This window comes from Numenius arquata, chromosome 3 (genome assembly GCF_964106895.1).
Source record: "Numenius arquata chromosome 3, bNumArq3.hap1.1, whole genome shotgun sequence".
Lineage (NCBI taxonomy): Eukaryota > Metazoa > Chordata > Aves > Charadriiformes > Scolopacidae > Numenius > Numenius arquata.
This window is the reverse complement of record NC_133578.1, coordinates 47,126,643-47,147,744: the sequence shown is the minus strand read 5'-3', so window position 1 is coordinate 47,147,744 and position 21,102 is coordinate 47,126,643.

The following is a 21,102-nucleotide window of genomic DNA, read 5'->3' as shown; positions in this document are numbered from 1 at the left end:
TATATACGATATGATATATAGTATATAATTAAATATAAATATAAGTATAAATATAAATATAAAACATTGAAGCTTCTTGCTGCAAGAGAAGGTATTAATATAGTATTTGAAAAAAATACACATCAACTGGAAATTTTTTCATCTTTATGGAAAAGTTTTTTCCTAATATAAGCATAATGCATATATTTTTAGAGACCTCTTAGGCTGCCAAAAGTTTTGGAATTATATCTTTATGTGTACCCAATTTTTCATCTGATTTGCAAAATACTTGTTACTGATTGTTCTAGGCATTCTTTCCAACCAGGAAAGCAGGCCTTCCCAGTGCGCCCTCAGCAATGGGAGCACACCGAGGATGCCTTCATCTTCCCCCACAGCTGGAGCTGCTACTCAAGCACAAACATCAGAGTCCTTCTAGCTAAAAAAGCTCCTGTGCTTTCAAGTCTCACCCCCACACAGATAGCAGAGAGCAAGCCACCCCTGGAAATCACTGCTAGACAGTGATTTTTACCCATTTTTAGGCCATCAACACACCTTCCAGCCATCTTAGAGCAGAAACTGGCTCTTTATTTTTGCTCCTTTTTATTTTTCCCCTCTTTTCTGTTCCTTGCATGTTCCTTGCTCTGGTGTATATTAGTATCACCGCCGTTATTTCCCGTCAGGCCTGAGGTACGACGTTTGTAAAGTGGTGACTCACCTAACCAAGTTTAGCCTGAGCTTTCAGCTAGGACTGACCAGGCTCTAGTGCAGAGGTTTCTGGTACAAGGCTCAAGTGACGTCCTCTTTAGAAAGGGCTGGTTCCTTCCTTCTGGTCACGGACCTCTTGACCTGTGAAACCAAACAGGATACAGAATAAGGGAAGGCAGGAGGAAGGAAAATGTTTTTTACTTCCACAGCTTTGGTAAAAAATCTGAAATTTCAAAAAATATAAGGAAAAGTCCCACTCCCAGGCTGCTTCTTTCTTGGGCTCCCTTTTCTTTAAATGTTTACATTTTCTCCCAGAAGGGTTGTCAGGAGTTGTGGCATTTCAGGCTGAACTCGTGCCATGCAGCTCGCTATGTGGGGTGATTTTTCCAACCTCATCCCTCTAGCAGCACAATGAGAAGTACAGTCTCTCACTGAAGATGTTTCATATTTAGAACCGGTACTTGATAGAGATGTATCCTGCGCTGCACTGCTAGAAGACGTGGAGGGAGGCAGACCTCGTGTAGTGTCAGGGCAGGAGAGCTACAAAGCTATCAGAGGAAAGCGAGATTAAAGCGGAAGGGAAATGAAGTTAGCGGGTGATAAAATAATTCTGTTATATAGAGAAAAGTCAGAAGGATCAAAGGATCTCTTTTATACGCTTTTTATCCTCATTTCTATTCCTTGCAGTTTCCCTCCTCTGCTGTCTATTATTATCACCCCTGTTATAAAACTTTCTGGTTGCTTGCAATTATCCCCCCTTTAATCTCACGCTAGGCTGGCTCTTCCCCTTTGATCCAGTGCAGTACACGCCTTCTTGCCATATGACTGACTGTGTGACCGCTGCACACACATGTAAAAACATAATTTTTTTTTCAACCTCATTTCCCCATTGTGTCTCCAGTTTAAGTCTATAAAGTCCAGGCAAAATATTATGTCCTTCACAAAATCCTTTCTGCTTCCCTCGGTTAGGCTGGATTCAGCTCCCAGTAAAAATGCCACAAATGGAAAGCTTCCTGTAACATCTTTGTTTTCTTCTTGCGTGTAAGTTACAGTTGCAATTTCATACAACAAAAGAACATGAGCGACAGAGAGGGACACCTAATTATGCCCTTCGTTGCAAGGCTAAGCCGAGTTCAATGAGAAGAGACAAATCTGTTACCGGCAGACCCTTGATTCTTTCTCTTCAACTTATTTTTTAAGAAAAACCACCCACCCTCTCCTGCTGCTCCCTCCTTCCTCTCCCGGGACCACAGCTTGCCCTGGCCCCTGTCTCTGCAAACCAGGCTTGGTGCCAGGGCTGAGATATACCCAAGAATGCTGGGACCTAAGGGCCAGGAGAAGAGCCCCGAGATGACAGGGAAGAGGGCAGAGACAGTCAGGAAGTCAATAGGGAAGATGCTCCTTCTCCAAAGGACAAGCCACTGCTTCCTTCTGTGGTGGGGAACAGGAGGCTGCTTTAGAGCTGCCCAGCCCAGCCTGGCCCCCTCCCTCTGCGAGAGCAGCTCCCCGCTCCTGGGCACCCACTCTCTCATAGGGCTAACACCAGGCAAGACCAGACGAAGTCCTATTCTCTGTCTTCTCACTGGTTTGGGGGGTTTTTTTTGGTTTGCTTGTGTTTTTTCAGCTGTGCTCTAGCCTTTTGAGTGTGTGAAACATGCCGGCCCTGGCTGGCAAGGAAGTCTCATCTTCATTCTTCTTCTTCAAAGGGAACACTGAAGGAACAGTGCACAGATGATCTGAAGTAGCCAACTGTATTTCTTACTGCTATAGGAAGTGTCAAAGGTACCCAAGCCCACATAATATTTAAGCAGTTTGTAGCATTAATATCGTTAACCAAACCTTTTAACTTGAAAAGGAACATGATCAAAATTTTCTTCCCTACCTTGTTCTCCCAGGCTGAATGAATTCCCGTCGAACAGCTACAGCAAGCACCCTGACAGCTCTGGCAAAAAAAGAGCCACTGAGAGGAGGCACAGAAGGGAGCTAGGAGAGCACCCAAACTGTAACGCTCATCCTAGCCTGCCCAAATCTTCCACAAATCAACACATCTTCCAGAAAAAGCAAGCTTTTATTCTTCTTGGCTATAAAGAGCATCTGCTCCTCATGTCCTCCAGAGTATCAGTTCCCCCTCCAGATTCATTCCCCATCATTCCTTGACTTCCACATCCACAAACTTCTATTATCACCAATACCATCCCATCTTCACTACCACCTTCCTTGTTAAGATGAAAGCTATTTGAGATTTAAAAGGAGCAACAAGTGATTTAATTTTGTTTTCCTCCACGTGAGTTTTGTACTAATGACTACTGAACAAAGGATCTGCAGAGATGGGAATGACAAAATATATTTAGATTTTTTGCTTTAAGCTCTTGCACGTGCAGCATTGTCCCTCTGGAATTAAATGGGACTAGGGTTGTTTCTTGTGTTGCTCAGCATTCAAATAAATCCAGTGGTAATTACACAAGATGCAGCACCTCATTTTCTAGGATTCTTAGATGACCTTGAACATCCTCCCACTGCCACCCTCACAGACGATGCTGCAGCGACATGAGGGATTTGCATGTGTTATTGAGTTAAAAGAGAGACCTCAAGATCTTGCCACCCCACACCTTCACATACCCTACTCTCCTCGGCACACTGGCATGTCTCTGATGATGCAGCACAGCTTTCTGTTTCTCTTTTTAAAATCTCAAACAGTGGTGAGTTTATTGATGCTTCGTGTGCTCTGCGCTGCTAAGTAATGACATTCCACTCTCAGAAATATACTTCACTTGGTATATTGTTGGAGGTTCTAACATCAAGAGCAAAAAACTTGCTCTGCAGAACTGAAAAGCCCTGCACGAAAACACCTTTTGCAGCTGTGAGTATCAACACCTACTCATCATGTTGCCTTTTTCAACCTTCTCTTTAGTAAGCTGCATTAGTCAGGCTCCTGAAATAAGCACCTTCAGGGCTTATTTTCCGTTCCCGTGGTCCTCCTTTGAACTCAAGCCAGCCTGTGCCTTCCCAAAACATTAACAACTGTGGTAATAAATATATCTGATAAGAGTTCACAGAACATTAGCATCAGCAAGCCAACAAATGGCTAAAAGTGTTGGAGATCATTACACGCAGGGGATATGTAACAGACCGTGGAGGCCCTTTAAGACCTCCAAAGGGCAGCTGCCCTCCTGGGGGGCGTGGATGGGCACAGCTGACTCACAGGGCTGGATGCCTACCTCAGACACTTCAAAGGCTTCCAGTTTGGGAGGGGACTAGTTTGTTTGTCTTGGTTATTCAAGTCACCATCCCCGGAGGTATTTAAAAGATGCATGTGTGGTGCTTAGCACCATGGTTTAGTGGTAGACTTGGCAGTGCTAGGTTAACAGTTGGACTCGACGAGCTTAAAGGTCTTTTCCAACCTAAAGGATTCTATGAGTCTTTTTATCTACCTGCAGAAAGAAAGTAGTGGTCCCTGTTTATTTTTGCTGGGTAGTGGTGTTCTGATTTCCTAGGCGTTAGGAGAGAAATAACGTTATGTATGCATCACTACTGAATTAAGAGTGGTAACAGTGGTGTTAGTAGGCTGGGAAGAGGTATGACACACGGTCAGTCTGCTAGTTCACAACATGAACAAGAAGCTGCGGATGGGTTGCAGGGCTGGAGCTAGCATATGCAGAACACTAATGAAATAGTGTGCAGATGTACTCACTGTCTGATGTAGCGATGTGTCTGACATTCACGGAGGTGAGATTTGCGAGGGGTAAGTTCTGATGTTGCTCCCATGAGATGTGGGCCCTGGGGTTCTCCATTCGGTCTCTCCTGCCTCAGCAGTATAAAAGCAGAATGGCTCTCACAGGCCGTTCTGGCAATTCAGATTTCCTGGGGTTTCAGAGCTGCACAGGCAGCCTCCTGCTGCCAGGAGCCCAGGGTTGCAGTGTCCAGGGAAATCCCTTAGTGGCCTGCTCTCCTAGGGTAAGCTGGACTCCGCTTCCCTGAGTGTGGTGTCTCCCATCCTAAGGGGAGAGAAATGGACCACTAGATGCTGAGGTCTGTCTCAGCTTTTGATGTTTCCTCGTCTGATCTTAAGGTGTGATCTTGAGTCTGTGTGGTGCATGTTTCATCAGGAAGCAGGTTTCAGTAGCGTAGGTAAGGGCTTTTCTTTTTTCATTGCCTAGAGGCTCAAGGTTGTGCCGAGTCTTCAGATGCTGTTTTCTCTCAGATCCCCACAGCCTATATTTCATCTAGGAGGACTTCAGAACACTTCAGATACACAAAGGCTATCTACCATCTTCTTGATGAATTGTATCTTAACCGCCAGCAGGCTGTGTTGGGAAGTGAATCCTGCACTGTACCTAGTTAAATCTGCAAAGGGGATATAGACACCCAGGGTGTAATTATCCAAGTGGAAGCTGGCCAAGGCACAGGGCCGTGACTCCTCCCTGTTACTCCAGGTTACTTCCAGGGGAAGGGGAGAGTGTGTTGGCAACCGCCATCCCACAGTGCAGAAAGGAGGTTCTGCAGTGTGTATTGTTCACCTGCTGATTTCAAACACTGTGTCAGAGCACAGATACAAAGGCTGAGGGGGAGAAGGATGCACATGGACTTCAGAGGAAACACTTGGTTACCATAGCTCTTCATCCAGACAGAGGAGAAGAATTATTGAATTCTCATCGTAGGGGTCATAACTGCAGGTGTCAGCGGGAAATTCAGAGCAGCTGTCTCAAGGCATAGACAAAGACAGGAACATTAGACAAGCGGTACCTCTGACTAAGGTGCAGTCAGCAGTGAGGCTATCTGAACAGGAACTGATATTCCTAATGACTTGTGACAGAAGATTAAAATACAGTTTTTATATTGTGAAAGCTGCAGTATCAAAGACTTCTGCTTCAGTTTCACAGTAACACTTCCCTGCCGGTCAGTCTACTTCAAGCTAAACTGGCTTCCTGGAATTTCTCAATGGCATCCTTCAACGTCAGCTGAACCTCCTTCAATCCTTCTGGGACGTCGGTTGTATTCTGAGCTGATGCAGAACTTACAGCTGTGCTGATTTCCTTCTTTCACAACAGAATTGTTCTTCTGCTTGTGCTGCAGATAACAAGAACTCGATTACGGGAAGGGAAGATCAACATCAGAGGAGAATCAAGTTGGAAGTGCCATTTCTGTCTAGGAAAACTATGGTAGAGATTAATCCAGTTTATAGTAGCCCTGTTTAGTAAACATTCAAACACTTTCTTTCCTGACCAAAACTCTGAAGAGTTGAGTCTGGGTGCCCTTAATCTGTATTAAGGACTGTAAATAAGAGGATGATTGTCAAAACACATTAAGTTTTACAGTTACTTTAAAACTTGCACCAAAACACTTTCCAGTGGAAAATGTGAAGAGCTTCTTCTACGAAGAAGTTAATAATTTTTTTCCCTAGAGAAATGATGTATTTGATCAGTGAATCAATCATCTTAATTCAAGCATGGCTTGCAAGAGAACACGCTGGAAACAGACTGGATCAGTTTGTTAGTGACCTGTTTGTGCCTAAGCTCCACAAGAGATTTCTGGGAAATGTAATCTGAGATCCTTAATCCTTTTTCCTCCGTGGGATGGTTCTTCTTGTCAAGACGTTTTCTTCCCTTAATGCACTCCATTCTCTGGCTGGAATGGAACATTGCACTAGGAGAACCGTGACTCTGTTGAGTGGGATAGGTCCTGAGGCCTATAAAGCAGAGGTGCTAGAACTACCCGTGAGCATACAGCTCCATGGGAAAATGCCCAAATTGCCATGGGAAACAATGCCAAAACTGGTTTGAATTGGGAAATGTCAAAACGAAACTTTTCCGCATGAGAACATTTCTAAATATTTCACCGAGGTGGTGGCTGTGGTCATATTCTTCACTCTTTATCCTGAACTTGAGACAAAAACATAATGTTGAAATATTAGAACTTAAGTGTTCTGATCTCTTACTTGGTCAGCAAAACACCTGCAGTTTTCACTGAGGTCAGCTCAAATCGAAGTTTCTAAAAAGAATGATAACTCCAACAGCAACAAAGTTCTACCCCGATGCTGGATTGTGCAGCCAAGCAGTAGGGTGGAAGATGTCCTCTCCTGTAACATGCCCTGCTAGGAAGTAATCTTCCCTGCTACAGACCTAGGACTGTGCGTGTGCTTTCTTTGAGCACTGACGGAGGATGTAAAGGGAGGGCCCACTGCAGTGTATTCACGCAAGAACCCTCTTACAAAGCATTCACAGGTGTTCGTGGCCAGTACGTCGCGGGAGGTGATTCTGCCCCTCTACTCTGCGCTCGTGAGACCCCACCTGGAGCACCGTGTCCAGCTCTGGAGTCCTCAACACAGGAAAGACATGGACCTGTTGGAACGGGTCCAGCGGAGGGCCACGAAGATGATCAGAGGGATGGAGCACCTCCCCTACGAAGACAGGCTGAGAGAGCTGGGGTTGTTCAGCCTGGAGAAGAGAAGGCTCCGGGGAGACCTCATAGCAGCCTTCCAATATCTGAAGGGAGCCTCCAGGAGAGCTGGAGAGGGACTCTTTGTCAGGAAGTGTAGTGACAGGACAAAGGTAATGGCTGCAAACTGAAAGAGGGGAGATTGAGATTAGATATTAGGAAGAAATTCTTTACTCTGAGGGTGGTGAAGCACCGGAACAGGTTGCCCAGAGAAGCTGTGGATGCCTCATCCCTGGAAGTGTTCAAGCCCAGGCTGGATGGGGCTTTGAGCAACCTGGTCTGGTGGGAGGTGTCCCTGCCCATGGCAGGGGGGTTGGAACTGGATGATCTCCAAGGTGCCTTCCAACTCTAACCATTCTGTGATTCTGTGAAGCCAGGTGCAGTCCCTCCGTACGCAACCTACTGTGCAGACCGAGGGCTTGCTGCCTGGGAGTTGGAAGAGGTGAGGGGTTGAAGGGTGCTCTCCACCAAGAAAACAGGGTGCTGTGGCCATCCCAAAGGGCCGCTTCAAATCAGCACTGCCCAGACTGCAACAAACGCAGATCAAAACTCTTCCTTCGTAAGAAACCTTCCAGGTGCGGAAAGGCTGTGTCTTGAGCCAGACGGGAAACGTGGCTTGCTTAAACCAGCTTAGTTCCAGCAGAGTGGAGGCCAGCAAGCCTGTAAACCACTTCTCGGGATACTATAATCACTCCCTGGCAGGTTACAGCAGGCAGAGAATTCTGCCTTGTAAACTGAGCAGATGACTATTTCTGGGCACAGCCCACCAGGTGTCCTATGTCACCTAATTTCTGATTTAAAAACAGACTTTTAAAAATCTGACAAAGATGTCTGGGGGCAACTGCTTTGATCTGTCCCTGTTAAAACACAATTCAATTTGATGAATTAAATCTACGTGGAAGGCAAAGTATGCTGTTAGAGGGCAAGTGACGGTCCAGATTAACAGGACTCTGGTTAGTTATCCAAGGTATCTATCTTGTTTGTCGAGGGAATCACAATTATTACTCTGAGAACGCTTCTATTCCATTATTTGTGCCATCCATATGAGCATAATTCACATCTTTGTGCAATTCTCTGCTGGGGGGAGGTAATACAGCAGGCACCCTTTTGTTGATCTGACTTTTTGAAGGGCCGGTGCTTGTTGGCCTGCTGTAAAGATACACTTCTGAGCCCTTCCAGCGCACTTCATTATACCTCAGTAGTTGGATCCTGCTTTTGGCACAAGCTGAGGTAGGAAATTGAAGAATGGGCTTGTAGGGACAGCAGCCACAGGAAAAGAATAGACAGAAGATAAGACACCCTGTGCTCATCATAGAGCTGTGCCTGGATGCAGTGGAGATGTTTTATCTTAAGCTGGGAACGATTTCTGCTTCTTTGATCTGGCAATGTACAGTTGAGGGAACTGTAACAAGACAGACTTCAAAATTGGGGGAATTTTAACATAGTATTTTCTAAAGTACCTTAAAGTTATCTGAGATATATGATCAGACGGTCCCTGGCATGGGAGGGAAAAGGACTAGAAAGCAGAGGACAGCTAATGAGCACCTTGTGTGGAGAAAAAGGGAGGAAAAAGAGGAACTTCCCAATGGATTAAAAAAAAAAAAAAAAAAGAGGGGGAGCCAGTGAAATGTTTGACTTGGCTGGCAACATAAATGAGTGGGGTGGAGGCCAAGACTTCTTAAAGGTCTTCCTGATAAACTCTGTTAAGCACCGACACAACACACAGCACCATAAAATAGACACACAAGCACCTTGCTGAAACTGTATTAAAATGTTCTTCTGTCTTTTCCTTTCTTCAACCTTTCTGTACTTGTGGCTTAACCCTAGCCAGCAACCAGGCACCTCACAGCCCCTCACTCACTTGCCCCACTGGTGGGATGGGAGAAAGAATCAGAAGGGTAAAAGTGAAAAAACTCGTGGGTTGAGAAGACAGCAGTTTAATAGGTAGAGCAAAACCACGTACACAAGCAAAGCAAAACAAGGAATTCATTCACTGCTTCCCATCAGCAGGCAGGTGTTCAACCATCTCCAGAAAAGCAGGGTTCCATCATGCTTAATGGTTACTTCAGAAGACAAATGCTGTAATTACAAATGCCCCCCATTTCTTCTTCTTTCCCCAGCTTTATATGCTGAGCGTGATGTCATATATGGTGTAGGATGTCCCTCTGGTCAGCTGGGGTCAGCTATCCCAGCTGCGTCCCCTCCCAACTTCTTGTGCATCCCCAGCCTACTCGCTGGTGGGGTGATGCGAGAAGCAGAAAAGGTCTTGACTCTGTGTAAGTGCTGTTCAGCAGTAATAAAAACATCCCTGAATTTTCAAAACTGTTTCCAGCACAAATCCAAAACATAGCCCCATAGGAGCTACTATGAGGAAAATTAACTCTACCACAGCCCAAACCAGCACAGTACTCCAAGCAGCGCTACAGGCTTGGGGAAATGTGGCTGGAAAGCTGCCTGGAAGAAAGAGACCTGGGGGTTCTAATTGACAAGCGGCTGAATATGAGCCGGCAGTGTGCCCAGGTGGCCAAGAAAGCCAACGGCATCCTGGCTTGTATTAGAAACAGCGTGACCAGCAGAAGTAGGGAGGTGATTGTCCCCCTGTGCTCAGCACTGGTGAGGCCACACCTGGAGTATTGTGTCCAGTTTTGGGCACCTCAATACCAGAGAGATATCGAGGTGCTGGAGCGGGTGCAGAGGAGGGCAACGAAGCTGGTGAAGGGCCTGGAGAATAAATCATATGAAGAGCGGTTGTAGGAGCTGGGACTGTTTAGTTTGAGGAAGAGGAGGCTGAGGGGAGACCTCATCACTCTCTACAACTACTTGAAAGGGCACTGTAGAGAGGTTGGTGCTGGTCTCTTCTCACAGGTCATTAATGACAGAACGAGAGGGAATGGCTTCAAGCTCCAACAGGGTAGGTTTAGACTGAATATTAGGAAAGAATTTTTCACAGAAAGAGCGGTCGGGCATTGGAAGAGGCTGCCCAGGGAGGTGGTTGAGTCACCATCCCTGGATGTGTTTAAGAGTCGTTTAGATGTGGTGTTGGGGGATATGGTATAGGGGAGAACTTTGTAGAGTAGGGTAGATGGTTGGACTCGATGATCCCAAGGGTCTCTTCCAACCTAGACGATTCTATGATTCCTTTAGCCATCTTTTATACCTGTGGGCTACGCTGCTGTGCACCGTAGTTCATCCCTCTACCATGATCATGTCTTCCCTTCTTGCCACTCCCCTTACACAGCATAAGAGTTCACAGGAACAGTTTGACAAGTTCAGCCCACCAGGCTTTTAAAAGTGGGATGGGAGAGGCTACTGGTGTTTAAAATGTGGGCTGTTCCACGGGGCTGGTGGCTCGGGTATGTAATGTAAAGGAGTGCTATATTTCTGTAAAGGATGGTAAAAGAAGGTATCAACTCAGGCCTGAAAGGCAAGAAGCAAGCAACTAACATTTTGTTTCTTTCAGTTCAGTGCCTAATACACTAATTTCAGCACACCAAATACAAGCCGTGGCAAGTACCACAGGAACTGAGAAAAAGGGGAAACAACGATGTTTTCAGAAGTGGTTTTCATGTGAAATTCCAAAGATGAAGTGCACTTTTAGCTACTTACTAGCTTTAAAAACATGCTATACAAAAATCCAGTTGAATTTTCTGTAGGATTTTAGTTCACATACAGATTTTTCTACTGTTCTCATATTTGATTACTGGAATTGTTTGGGGAAATGTAACCATTTTTCTGTATTCCACAGTTCTGATGAATGACTGAAATAAAAAGGGAAATACACAGTTATGTGGCTGTAGATTTGCACAGGTCAGAGGCTTTTGATGCTTACAGCACCAAGCACAGAAAGCCTTCCACTTAAGAACGATGCAAAAGCAGTGGCAGCGCATTTCGGAAGCACTGCAGATGTCTTTGGGTCAAGCCAGGGTGCCCCTGTTGTAAGATAAAGAGTAGGATCAACAAGCATTTCAAAAGAAGATTGTCCTCCTCCGTACTGATAAGGAAAACCTAGAACCTTTGAAAGCCAATTTACAAAAGCACAATGGCTGGAGTCGTTCGAGGACACCAGCTATGACCACTTCAAGGGAGCTGGAAGCAAACGCTGGTATCGCTTTTGGTCTAAAAAAGATTTCTCAATGTTATTTAGCTCTTCTCTTTGTGCCCTCGCAGCAAGTCTGTACTTCTAATTACTGCATTTAAGCACCCTGATACCACTGAAAATTGAATACTCAAATCCCAGGGGCACCTTTGGAAATTTCAAATTCATAAAACAAAGGAGTATATGAATTCAGTGCATTATCTGCACAAGTCTGGATTAGCACATCCTGATTCCACACACATCCAACTTCGTGCAGGAAACAGCTCTCATTCTCTATTGTATGCACATGTATAAGCTCTTCCTTAACATCTGTGTCTTTCCTAAGTTAAAGAAGACCTGTCATAAGTATGTAGCAGGTAAGCTTATTACTTGATTTTAAAGGCTTATCAGCTGCATAACCCACCCGCTCTTTCACAGACAGATGGTTTGGGGTGTAAGACTACTGCCCTGATGAAGCTTCAAGTCAGCAAGATGCTCCAGGGACAGTCTCTTGTGACTTAAACTCTCCAGATATTCCTACAGCCAAAGAGGAGGAGAGAGGAGCGAAACCTCAGGGATTTCAAAGCAGAGCTGCTTTAGAAGCAAGGACTTGCATTCGCTGTCTTGCTTTTAAGGAAGACACTTTAAAGGTGCGCATAGGTCACCTTATTCTGTTTCCAAGCCTAACTGGACTTTGCTGTCTTCAGCTGTGACAGCCTGCGAATCAGACGCATTAAAAGTGCTTGGAGTTAACTGCACAGCCAGCCTTGCTGCCTAACAAATATCATCCAACCCTAAACGTGATCTTAACCCTGCAAAACTGTCAGTAATTCCTTTCACTCTTAACTGACGTGATAGCTTGAGAAGAAGTACTGCCTGGCTTCTCCTGATTACCAAGTAGCTCAGGCTACTTGGTAAAAGGGCAGTACCAGGTGAGGCCTCTACTTTCCTCAGGTCATTTTTCCATTCCCTATTTCTGTTCTTATTATCACAAAGCCATATTCTCTACCACTGAAGGAACACACTCATTCCTTCAAAATGACTGTGGTAAGTGGAAACTTTGCAAGTAAATAGATGACCACAGACATTATTTAGGGAGAACCCAGGGTGTTTGGGGTGGGAGGGGAAGGGAAGCTGGAATTTATTTTGTTGTTTTACAGCTGCTGTATCCCTAAGTTTAGTGGTTGAATAGCTGAAGCAGCGTGCCGTAGGAGACAGGTTCCTGACATCTCACTTCTTCAAACTGATGTTAACGTCTCTCACAGACAAACGCTCCCGGGCTTAGCGGTAATGTCTGAGGCGTGAACACACCCAGCTGACACAACACCCACCGCCAGAGGTTACAAACTTGTACCAGGAGAATAAAATACAAATTTTATCCAGCTTCTTTCTCCCTTTATTTTGGATTCATCCCAGAGGAAACACACGTTTTTCTGACAAAGACTACTCAGGTATATCTGGTGCAGTTGAAGCATGATACAAATCTGCATTTTGTTACTTAAAATCACTATCCATTCAATAAAGAAACCAAGCAAGCAGATCCGGGCACCCTGTATGTTCCAACGGCTTGAGGTCCTTCAAACAGGACTATTACACAGGAAAGGTAAAGGACACCCAAGGTCTTAATGAAACTGAGATTTGTGGCAGAGCTTCATACCAGTTACCTGACTATAAAAACCCAAAATACCAACATTGTGAATCTGTGGCCCTGAAATTTAATAAAAAGATTTGTGTTGTATCCCAAGATTTCCTATTGCTTGCCCTGATTGCTTCACCTCATCATTGGCTCCTCAGGGCTTCCATTTGAAAATGAGGAATTGCCTCCTTTATATATTTCAGTTACATCTGTATCAGCAACCTGAACAGATTCAGTGCCTGTCCTCTGACTCTAAGGGCTAGTGGCACTGCCCAGCTTGTGTCCATGTGTCACCATTCTCCTTCTCTCCTAAAACAAGACCCAAAGCTGCCTCCTGGGAATGGTTTCTGGCTTGTGCCTGGGCATTTCCTAAGGAGTACTGGCTGCATGGACCAAAGCCATCCTAAGAGGCATGCTATCAGCACAAACAGTCACACATCAGTGACCACTTGTGCCCTGTTTAGCTCATTATTTTTGTATCGTAGTTATTACCAAAAAAAAAGAGGGGGGGAAGTGCTTTTCACATTTTCTTATTAAAGAGAACGATTTCTTCGAATATAGACTTACAGGCAAATGTGCAACAGTAAAGCAGAGTATGGAATGCTGTGGGGACACAATGAACAAGTCCTTCTAAAAACATGCAACAGCACAATCTGCATTTTAGGAGTTTTTAGACCATGATTTTAGGAACAACTAAAAAAACCCAAAAGCAACCACACCTGGCAGCCTAACTCCTATTTACTGGGAAATGTAAAATAAACTCTGGAGGCAATGTTATGTTCTTAAAGAGTCACTGTCAAATTAAAAACAATAGAGGACACACTTGCATTGCAAACCTATTTGTCTCCTGGTGTTGTATGTCACACAAACTGCAAAACAGATGCTATTAGCAATATTTTTTTCTTTTGCCTGGTGTGCTGGAAATCTTCAGGGCTATTTTGGTGGATCTTCCGCACAGCAACAGGAAGGAGAAAACATTTTTGAAAGTGTGACTGTAAAACCACAAAATACTAGCTTGGGAACTTGGCCACTTGTCCATGAAGCTGCCCTTATTTCAAACCAAAAGTAACTGAACAAACATGCACTAAGCTCTCTAGACTCCCCACCCTTACCAGTCACCATTTCCTCAGCTATAGACAACCTTAAAACAGTCTTTAAAAAAAATGTTGCTGCTGGATGGGCTGTGCCACTCTGTAAATAAAGAGGTTGTTCCCTTCTTTATATCCAGAATCCTTAAACCTATTTCCTTGTCTCTTTTTTCCATAAGACAAACAGAACAAAGGAAACTTCTGCCCTCCTAACTTCGGGCTTTGTCATCGCCCGCTCTCTGGCCTGCTGAATCGTATTGATCTCTGGCGGGCCAAGCCATCCCATCGCGGGGCCCAGCTGCGCTGTTCTCTCTGCCCTCCGGCAAGACTCTCCCTGAGCAAATCAATAATGTATCCCGGTGCCTGCCTTTCCCTGGGGAACACAGGCTGTCTCCCTCCACCCCTGCAGTTCTCGGCACACGTGCTGCCTTCAGCGGGAGGAAATGAAGGCAGCAGCCCCTGTGCGGCTGAAGGGCTACACTGGGCTGGACTGCCCCAGCAGCAGGCAGGACTCGGGAGACCCCTACCAGCTCCTAGCGCTCCTCGGGCACGGGGGTACTGTTGGCAGTCTGCGGCACCCTCCCAGGAGTCACAGGCGGGTTGAAATGGAGAAAACAGCTGTCCTGACCAGATCTAAATGGGAAGAGAGGTATTTTTGAATAAACAGAATATCTCGAAGCTGGCATTTTAGTCAAAATGCTGGGTTAAAAGCTGTGCCCTTCCCTTAGCCCCCTGCACAACTGTGCAGGGATGCAGTCTTTAATTACATGTGATGTTCTTGGGTGGGGTTTTTTCCTGTGGGATTCTGCCATCATTTGGTGAGCCAGTGACAACTTGGTGAACGCCTGGTCAATAATTTGATTTCTCCTCTGTTCTGCCTGTGCTTGTGTGTCCTTATTATATGCTGGATGTTGCCCTACCTCTGCTCCGGAGTGTAGTTATAGCAAAAGTTTCCTCCCGTGGCGAAAGCAGCTGAAGACTTTTCCTCTCTCTTGGCCCCCGTCTCCAGCTACCCGGTCCCACTCTCGCAGCACAGTTCACTGCTGCCATAGTAGCACTGATGCAATCATTTATGAGACTGGCCTCTAAATCATCTGCACTGCAGGCCCACAAAGCGTTGCTTTAGTGCGTTTGGGGAGCAAAGAGGCAGGGAACAGCATCTGGGTAGATGTGACATGGGGAAAAAGAATCTAGCTTTAGTATCGCAGAAAATGTCCATTTAACTAAACTTCAAGGCTGGTTAAGAATATGAACGAGGGACAGAGCACTTTGTATTCTCAGTCTGAGACACCTGCAACTTTTGTTTCGCTTACTTTTTCAGAGCATTTAGCATTTCTTTGGCACTTTCTTTACTGGGAGGAGAAGCCTGGTCATCTCAGCGGTAGCTGTGACGGCGCAGGTTGGACACCTGAGCGATGGAGCGCATACCCACAGCAGCCAGTCTGCTGGAGTTCACGCTGCTGCCCAGCATGGTGTAGCAGCTCCGTCATGCAGGCAGACTGCAGTTCTGCTAAGTGGCGTTTAACTACCTTGCTCCTGGGTCCATCTGATGTCCCTCAGACCTCCGCCACATTGCTTACTAAACGTGTTCCACTTTCTGCAAAGCTGAAACAGGAGCCAGCTGGCTAACGGTGCCCAGCTATGACTCAGCCCCAGAGCATCATCCACCTCAGGCACCGAGGAAGAGAAGCATCCTGTGGAAAAAAACACACGATCATGCCCTTGAAACCTGCAACGTGATGAATATATGCAGAAGGAGGATAAATTAAGAACGAGTCCTGCAGCATAATTTTGCAGGTTGTATTTAAGGCAAAGAAAGGACACGCATCCCGTCATCTGAAATTATGTGTGTTACTGCACGATCACTAGCAGGATTGATGAACGCTGTCCCTCCACAACGTATCTTTCTACCATTTGAGCTGGAGGATTAAACTCTTATCAGTGGCGAACTGTCAGCTTTTAGACAGATGAGCAGCGCAGGGACGTGATGGTTTCTCGCTGCAATTTGTCGACAGCAGACAAATAGCAAACCGCGGGGGCAGCTCCACGTTTCCAGCCAAGCTGGTCTATCCCATTCCCCTCGGCTCTGCAGCAGTGACCAGCCCCTCCACCATTCTGCTTCCTTGCCCTGGTTTTGGGCAGGACTAGCAGAGGGCAGCGCCAGGGCTGAGGAAAGACCGACCAAGGCAGCCCTCCAACAGCAGCCGGCCCTGCGGCCACCTCGGCTGGTCAGTCAGCACCCTGAGGGGTAATGGGCCCTCCGCAACCTTTGGGAAGGGAATGGCAGCTGACGGAGAGTAGCTTTTCTGCCTTTGCTCCTCCCAGGCAAACCTTAGATTTCCCCCCTCCAGCCCGGTGTTCTTCTCTGTGCCTTCCTCAGGAACCCTGTCAGGAAACCTCTGGCTTCTCTGCCTGCCTCCTCACCCACGCCCGCTCCCTCCCCGCAGGCTGCACACCCCACGCTCCGGTCCCTCCAGCTGTTGAAGGAGGAGAACTGCAGCACCGCCTTCCCGCAAACAGATCCCGCCCGACCTCTGCTTTCTCTCCCGACCGCCATTCCCGCCCCGCCACCCTCCCCTCTGCACCTCCTCCACCCCCCGCCACCCTCCCCCTTTCAAGCCAGGAAAAACTCCCCACCGGCTCGGCCCGCTGCCGCTTTCCTAGGTTATGAAAAACAAATAAATATAACAAGCGCTGCGCTTACTAAATTTGGATGATTTTTTTTTTTTTTAAATTCTTTTTCCCAAAACAGCCCTGCACGGCGCGAAGGCAGCCCCATAACGCCGCGTTTTGGGCGGGCTTCTCCCGGGTTTCTCTGCCCCTCAGCGGGACGGGCCCGGGGGGCGGGGGGGAGGAGGGGGCGCCCCCCCCCATCCCGTCCCGCTGAGGGGAGTCGCGTTTCCATGGTGGCAGCGGCCGTTCAGGCGGCTCCCGCTCCGGGCGGGAGAGGGCGGGAACGGCGGCGGCCCGGCCTTGTCATTCGCCCTCCCCCCGCCCCCACCTTCTTTCCTGGAGGCCTCTCCGGGGAGCCAGGAGGGAAAAAGAGAGATGATAAGGGAAAATCTTTGTTTTTAAGTCCAGAGGATCCGCCATTACCCCACACGAAAGCTTTGGGAGGGTGCAGGCCTGAGGGCCACCGCGGTGCCCCAGTTTCCAAGCCAGCAGTTTTCCCCATCCCCGGATAGGCTTGCTTTTTCCAAGAGGAGGATGGTTTTTCCCAGGAGCTTTCCATGTCCATGTGGAAAAAATGCCGGTGGCTTCCCAGGACCTGCTGTGGAGTTGGGCACCAGAAATGTAAAGTATCAGCCAACACATAAACGTGTGCTGTCCCTGATGGGAGAGCATGTCTCAGCCATTTTTGGGAATGATGGTTTCCAGGACAGCTCCTCTCCACGTGCAGACCAATGCTGCAGTCCAAACCATTCAAATTTTTACTAAAATATGTGTATTTCATGGAAAACTCAGTGATTAGTACCTCTTCAGATGTCTCACTGCTGAGCAGTGGGAGCATGACATGGTAGTTTAAATTGACCTGAAGCAAAAATCATTATTCAAGGATATCTCTTATTTTTTTTATACATAAGCAACATTTCAGTCACAGGTAAACCACAAACTCCAGCAGCAGTGTTAACTTGACTCTGCTCACTTTGCTCGCAATTTTGGTACTGAAATCTTGCATGAAAATGGAGAACAAAATGTTCTTAAAAACACCAGGGTTGTTGAAATTACATATGACATCATTTAACTTTAAAAAATCAAGACCATTAAATATAGGCATCAACAGTGTATTGCTAGTATGTGCGTAACTGCATACATTATGTCATTTCTTATTTCAGGAAACCTACAGAAATCCACTGCCTCCAAAATGATTCACTCCAACCTGGCACCCAGTTTCAAGTGAGTAGAGCAGAAGAGTAACACATCCTACGCGCTCCCTGCAAACTTTGTTTAAAAGTCAACTTCAGGAATCTGGGGATGGGCAACGCTCCGCCACAGCCAAACTATATACACAGGTTGCCTTGTGCTGGAGCCCGCTTGGCTATGTCATTGTATGAACTTGTTTGATATTTTGCTTATTATGTTGCTGCTAAGAACTCTCACCCAAATTAAATAGTTTCAGAAAGTTGCTTTCCAAGCACATGCTAAGATTAGAAGTCCCTTAAGGTTCCATATATGGGCTATTAATTATATTATTATTATTATTTATGTAATACCGTTCTGTGCTAAGCACTTGTGACTCCATGAGCTTAAGGAGCTTACTGGATGGATTCCAAAGCAAGGATGTTGCAAAGCAGGAGAGGAAAGAAAAAGCCTGCTGCCTCTTAGAGGAAGGCAGCATATTATGTAGGGCTTGTGGAAGAAGCTGTTGTATTTAGGCATATAGAAGGTGGAAAGTATAAGAAGCAAGGACAGTAGGTGGGTTTCAGGTATGTGCAAAGTGAAGTCAGTGGGAACAAGAAGGGAATTTAAAAGTGGAACAATGGGGCTTTAAAAGGTGCCAGCAGTTCCTTTGAAGCGCCTTACCTTTTGACTGCTCTGATACCTAGTAGAATCCACAGGTTTGAAATAAGAGACCTGCTCCTTCCTGAAATGTCTAGCATCAGCAAACTGAACAGGGATCTCTCTGAAATAGCTGTAGGAAATGCTAAGGAAAGAGCCACAAGTTAACCCCAAGGGACTTAGGCTCATATTCTTAAAGGTAATTAGGTACCCTTAAATACAAGTTAGACATCTAAATCTTTGAGGCTCAGGATCTTACTTAACTAACTCTGGACTGGAGGAAGTCTCCTTAAGTGGTTCATAGCCATGAACCCTTTCCTGGATTTGGATCCTGTTTTGTCTTTCAGAAACTGAACAGGACATAGTTTTATTATCATAACAAATTAGACATGGTGGGGACTCTAACAGTCTCCAGGAAACAAGAGATAGAAATGTGGGTTGGATAGGAAATGTTACAATCATTGGTCTCTTGTGAAGAAAAAAAAAAAAACAAACCCACAACAAACAAAAAATAAAAAAAAACCCCACCACCAAACTTGCTTTTGGTCAGCACTGAGGTTTTCCTAGTATAAGAAAGCCAGTAAAATTAAGGAGAGAAAGACCCAATTTATCATGCAGTCAAGCAGAATCTCAGAATTCTCACATACCCTTTATTTTGATGGATGTCACTCGTTCCACAGCTATATTCCTATATTCTGGGGATATAGGAAACTTGCTTTTATTCATCTCAGGCACAAAAAGCCTTGAAATTGCAGTCAGAATAGTTTATATTACATGCAGGAATCCTATAGTAGTTTAAATTAATTCCTTGAAATATTTGTACGTGTTCTTTGTTTTGGGCCTGTGGCACATATTGCATTGCACACGTGAGTCTTAAGGGGTTCAAAAGGATTCATAGCGTACATTTTCTGAGAGTTACATTATCAGAAATGTAGACATATATTTGCTGCTGTATAATGTTCAGCTTTTAACAAATGACTTCTCTTTGTCTCTCTCTCTTCTGTCCCTGCTGACTACTGTCAAAAAACTGCGGTTTTTCTCTTTAGGAATCTTGACATTCATTGTTTTGACATTATTTGGGGTATTACACTCAAAATTTAAGAACCCTTTCCTGCTGTAATGTTATGAGGTAAATAAAGAAGAGCTAAATTTAAAAGCATCAAAGCTCATTTTTGTACAGTGTGAGAAATTCATAATAATAGACATGTTTCTCTGATTTAAGATCCAGTGGAAATCATTTTCTTTCAAGTTCCCTGAAGCATTTACAGCCCAAACGTTACAGTTTTGCAACATTGAATGACGTACCTGCTAGAAATAAAATGTAAAAATATTTCTTTTCAGTCGCTGATGGAATGAGATTCTGGAAAATTGCTATCATTTTTTGCGTTTCCATTTTTAATAACTTGGAATGAAGCAAACAGAACAAGCCACCTCCTAAATAGTGATGCATTGGAACTAATTCACTCCCTTTTCCACAAAAAAAAAGATGTCAAGGGGGAGCCTGAAGCACACTCCTCTTTCTTACTGAGCTTCCTGTGGAATGTCTCCTCCCCAAGGACTAGGAGGCCCTCTGCAGCTCCTCTCCTGGTCTCCAGAGAGCTATACAGCTCCTATCTTCATGCCCCTTCTCCCAACTTCTCTGTCTTAAAAGTCTTTGCGTCCTTCCACACCTGGCTAGGCTAGAGCTGCCTATTTGTACTTGTTATGCACAAGGGAACGGCATAATGGCTGAGGACCACGTCAAGGCCAGGTTACTGCGGCTGAAGAATCATGAAGGATCACAACCGTAGTAGGAGAATTGTCGTATTTTGAGAGCTGTGTGGGATAGTCATAAATACCGCCACACAATAGTTGCTGTACAGGGAGTGTTCACTGCGGTGACTCTTATGTGCTATAGGAGCTGCTGGAATGGATTAAAGGAATTCAAGGGCTGCTAAGACAGATTCTGCTCTTGATGTGTGCGGATCCCCTAGAATCCGAGCAGAAAAAGAGCTGCCAAGGTACATTAAGTCACTTCTGCGTCCCTTCCCCCATCTGTGCCTTTGAGAGATGATACAGCTCAGCATTTGGTGTCTCATCATCCAAGTTAGCAGATGTGGTATAAATCTAAAGGGTTTTCATAGCAGGAAGTGGTAGATGGAGACATCCTAAGGCCTGGAGCAAGGCTGAGACACAGCTGCCAGGGAAATTCGGGTGGGTGGGTGGGTGGGAGGAGGAAGCAAGAACATGCCTGGCAAGAGAGAGAGCCTTCCCGGGGGTGAGAGGGAGAGAGTGACAGAGAGAGTGTAACTGAGCAGCAGTGCCTGGGGTGCGGGCTGTCCAGCGCTTAATTTAAGGCCAGATGTGGAACGCAACTCCCTGCATTGTGTTGCAGAGAAGTGAGAGGGAGATGTGTGAATATCCTCTCTTACTCCTCCCCACCTTTCCCCTCTCTCCAAGTAGAAGAGGAAAGAGGGCATTCTTTCCTTAGACAAAACAACCTTGTCACTCCTCCCAGCATTCCTTTCGGGTGTTTGTTAATTGTGCTGTTGTTATCAGCAAAAAAATAAAAAAAAAGTCTGAAGAGCTCCAGTCTCTGCTGGAGCAGAAAAACGTTCAGAACTGACACCTAGCCCTCAGCTTAGAGATGGAAAGTAAGTGTCAGATGATATGCATGGAAATTCCAGCTGTGTTGCCCTCTTTAT